General features: G+C 46.3%; 1 long non-coding RNA gene across 1 annotated transcript; it reads right to left on the reverse strand.

Annotated features, from left to right (window-relative positions):
• Positions 1-746: 746 nt before the first annotated feature.
• LOC148225047 (uncharacterized) lies at positions 747-3,545 on the reverse strand. Its single transcript, XR_015798776.1, has 3 exons — positions 3,429-3,545; positions 1,707-1,808; positions 747-1,038 (listed from the first exon to the last, which is right to left on the reverse strand). It is a non-coding gene; the product is annotated as an uncharacterized LOC148225047 (long non-coding RNA).
• Between the last annotated feature and the right edge of the window lie 948 nt (positions 3,546-4,493).

Genomic DNA, 4,493 nt, shown 5'->3' on the forward strand with positions numbered 1-4,493 from the left:
CTGAGAAGCCACCTGTACATCCAAGCTGACACAAACCTTGGAAATGCTTGAAAAGCCTGGTTTTTTGAGGTTTTTTTGCACTTTGTTGGATGTTTCCATGCTCCCATGGAGATGTGATTTGTATCTTTTTTAGGGATCTCATTGGTGCTAAGGCTGAGAAAATTGGGATTGTTCAGCCTGAAGAAGAAAAGCTTTGGGGTGACCTAAGTGTGGACCTAAAGGGAGGTGACAGGAAAGGCTCCCAAGATTTCGTTTCCTCCACCCATCCTAAAAATTCCCTGGCCCTGGGAGTTCCAGGGTTTGCCATGTCCAAAACTGCAGGAATTGGCACCTGGGGGCTCGTGGTGGCTGGGTGAAGGTTTGGACTTTGGTCTCAGAGGTTTTCCCCAACTCCTGAGGAATTCTGGGCAGTGCCAGGCAGCCCCTGGCTGGGGACAAGTGACAAAAAGGCAGCTGGATGAGGTGGCTTCATGTCCTCTCCCACCAGCAGCTCCCCCTAAACTGCTCACACTGAGCTGGACTTGTCCCAGTGGTTCATTCTCCACCTCTTCAGATGACCTTCGAGGAGTCTTTAAAATTGCTAATTTCTCCCCAAAATAAAAATATTTCAGAAAATTTGTATTGTTTATGACCGAGTTTGTCAACCCCACCTGAAAATATCTGTCATCTCTCCATTTTTATGCACTGCTTCCTCAAATATCTGTATCTCCCAATTAAGTTACCAAATACCTCGATATTTGATGGTATTTTGGGGTTTATTCACAACACAACAGCTTCTGGAGTTGTGCTGCTTTGTGCAAACGTACATCGAGATCCATGGTGGGCAGGACATTTCAGAAACCACCTTCCCCACCTATTTTTAAAAGTTCAGAAACTGGAAAGTAACTCATGACTCCACATATATTTGATTCCTTCAAATCTTACGAGTTCTGGGAGAAGGAGGCAGAGGCAGAAGGAGCTGATTCCTGATGGGAGGGGTGAACATTTCTTGATGCCTTCCAGATTTGCAGGGTCAGATTTTTGCCTGGGAAGGCTGACCTGGAACAGAGATTAGACACAGCAAAAGGGATAAAATAAGAATTTACTGAAAGGATTCACTTTGGGAAGTGTGAGAGCCTGGCTGAGTTTACACCCAAATCAAATCCAGGATGGATCTCGGTCACGAGTTTGACACTTTTATAAGTTTTGGTTCATCTACACATTGGGGTTAATTATCCAACCACAGGTTATGAAGTCTCAGCCCCCTGGCTTGACCCCTTTCCCTCGCTGTTGTTTCTGCTTTTTGGGTGATTCTCTAGCTAGAAAGGAATTGTTTTGTCACCACCCTGTGAACAGAACTTACTAACACCTAATATGAAGTTTTTTAGGTTTCAGAGTTACACACTAAGCATCAGAGATTCTGAAAAATAGAAAAGCTAAAACCCAAGGCATCAAGACCTGTGCAGCTCCAGCTGCCAGGAGTGTGCTGAGAAGGAGAGAAGGTGAGGACAGGAGGAGGAGAGGATGGGGAAGCCTCTCATGGAGATGAATTCCATCCATGAACTCCATCAGGGCTTTCCTCCCAGCTGGCTGAAGATCCAGCTGCAGTTCAGGCAGTGCTGCCACCAAACTCAGGGATAGGAGCTCCTCAGCAATCCCTTTTTTCTGGGAAAAGCAGGAAAAGCTGGGCCAAATCCTGCCAGGAGAGCCAGGACATCTGAACTCACCCAAATATCCCCAGCACTGTGCAGTCCCTTCCTGCCACGGGGCTGTGGCCACAAAGCTCCTTTCTGCTCCTGCCCACTGATTCCTGGGAGGTTCTGCAGGAGCTAAAAGGAGAAAAAAAACCTTTTTAGTGGGTGCCACTGCAGCTCCAGAATTTAACCCTTGCCTTGTAAATAAATGCATTTTCCACCCTCTGCACCAGCTCATCCCTGGTGTGACACCACAGGGCAATGGCACACGGGTGACCCACTGCCCTGTGAAGACCTAAGCACTTTTTCGACCTGCAGAGAAAGAGTATAATCCTTTATTTTATATTAAAAAAAAAAATTAAAAAATTTTACAGCTGCCAATGAGGCCAAGCCCTGCAGATTTTACTCCCTCCTTACTCCACGGAGCCAACAGGATTTCTGGGCAGGATCAAAGCCAAGTAGGGCTGTTAAGAGGCAAAGTTCATCAAGCCCTGTGATTTCCTTGCCATTCCCATGAAAAAAAAAAACCAACTCCAGCAGAGCCCAGCTCTGCTCCTTTGCAGGCTGCAGCCAAATCCAACCCACATTAAGGGAGTTGCTCCACATTCATATTGAAAAGCAGCAGCTTGCCAACCTCGGCGTGCCTTAAACTCCTCGTTTTAAACACTGAGCACTGGCCTGGGGAAAGGATTGTGTGCAGGAATATGTTGGTGCAGTGCCTGGCACTGGGGGTTCTGGCTCCTGACTGGGATTTGGAAGCAGCTCCTGCAAGACTTGTGAAGCATTTGAAGTTTGCTTTCCTTGGGAAACTCGGCGGAGCTGATTATGTTGAGCGTCTCCATCCGCTCGTTTCCTCCCCTCCAACTCCTGAACCCCTCGGCCAATCCCAGCCCACGCTGGCAGGGAGATAAAAGTTTCAGGGAGATTAAATTGTATGAAAATAAGGGCACAGGTAGAGGGGAAAAAAAAAACCCCAAAAAAACAAACAAAAAAAACCCCCAAGCCTTATTACTGCATTTTCCTCCTTTCCCCCGGGAGAAAAGGGAGCTCAGCCCTTATCAGAGAGCCACAGAGGAAGGGGGAAGGTGCTCTGAGCATCATTAGCACCGTTTCCCACTGAATTTCTTGCTGCTAAAGCCACGTTGCTTCACGCCCAGGGCTTGGAAACAACTTTTTAAAACAGTGGGAAGAATGGGAGGATGTGGGCTTGATTTTGGTCCTGTAAATCAGGAGCAAAACCAGAGAGATGCAGCCTCAGCTTTTGCTTCCAAATGCTCCAAATTCCATGGCAAAATTCCCTCAGGAGAATCAGATCATATTAGAATAGATATCAGAATAGAATAGAATAGAATAGAATAGAATAGAATAGAATAGAATAGAAGTAGATCATAGGATGGTTTGAGTTGGAAAAGACATTAAAGATGATCTGGTTTCAACCCTCCTGCCATTGCCAAGGACACCTCCCACTATCTCAGGTTTCTCCAAGCCCTGTCCAGCCTGGCCTGGGACACTTCCAGGGATCCAGGGCTTGGATTCTTGGACATTTCCAGCCACAATTTCTCTGGGCATCCTATTCCAGGGCCTCCCCACCCTCACAGCCAAAAATCTCCCCCTAATATCAAATCTAAATCTTCTTTCAGCTTAAATTCATCCCTCCCCATAGGAATGTAGAGCATCAAATCCATCAATATCCCTGCCTGGGAGCTCAGCCCCCACCCAAATCATCCCACGGACATCACAGACCCAGGCACCCACCTCCCCCACTCCTCACAGCGCAGCAAAGAACCGGATCCGTGGCGTTTTGCCCCATTTTAATCCGTGGGTTTGGATGTAAAGAACCGGATCCGTGGCTTTTTGCCCCATTTTAATCCGTGGTTTTGGATGCTGGGCCAGAAAGCATCTGCAGGTGTCACTCCTGCACGCCAAGTCAAGGCAGCAGAAGGGAGCTGGGGACAGGTGGCCACCCGGCAACTGCATTAAGACATCATAACTTTGACTAATTTGTAAACAGGCTGAAAGAACATCCACCCTCCCTGGAAGGGGGAGAAGTGGCTCTTTAAACCCTGGGGATATGACCTCTTGTCCTCTCTGTTTATAAGAGGGAGGGGAAGGAGGGGGAAAAAAAAAAAAAAAAAAAAAAAAGGAGGGAGAAAGGCAGAGAAAGTCAGACTTGTTGCCGTGTTAAAACCTGCCCCCCACCATCAGCTTTTGTGATGAAAATGGTGAGGGACACTCTCCAGCTCCTGCTTCTCGCTCTTTGTCATTCAGGCTTTGCAAGGGAGAGCTCCTTTCTGTTTATTTATCAACTGGGATCCCTTGTCAACACCTCGCTTGACTGAGGTTTTAGCACCTTGGTGGGGTTTTGTGGGTTTTTTTAACTGCCTCAGCCAAATCTTTCTGCTCTTTTCCTCCCCTGGGTGCAGGCAGATCTTTTCTTCCACTAATTTTGCAAGAACTTTTTTTCTCTTGGTGTGAGATTCTCCTGCAGCAATCCTCAGCCAGCCCTTGAGGGTGAATTTTGGGGTGCACGGGAGATATTCCATTATTCTTTATTTATTTCATTATTCATGATTTCTCCACTTATTTGTTACTTATTTCATTATTTATTATTTCTCCATTTTTCATTATTTCTTTCTTTATACATTATTTTTTATCCCACCATTTCCCACCTTGTGGCAGAGCTCTGACCCCCTCCAAGCTCCTTTTTCCCATCCTGTGGCTGCACCACACCACCAACAATTTTGCCATTGTGATATTTCCCATTAAGCTGTTTTAAAACAAACCTAATGCAAAAAAAAAAAAAAAAATCTAAAAACATAT

This window comes from Sturnus vulgaris, chromosome 1 (assembly GCF_052056855.1).
Source record: "Sturnus vulgaris isolate bStuVul1 chromosome 1, bStuVul1.hap1, whole genome shotgun sequence".
Taxonomy (NCBI): domain Eukaryota; kingdom Metazoa; phylum Chordata; class Aves; order Passeriformes; family Sturnidae; genus Sturnus; species Sturnus vulgaris.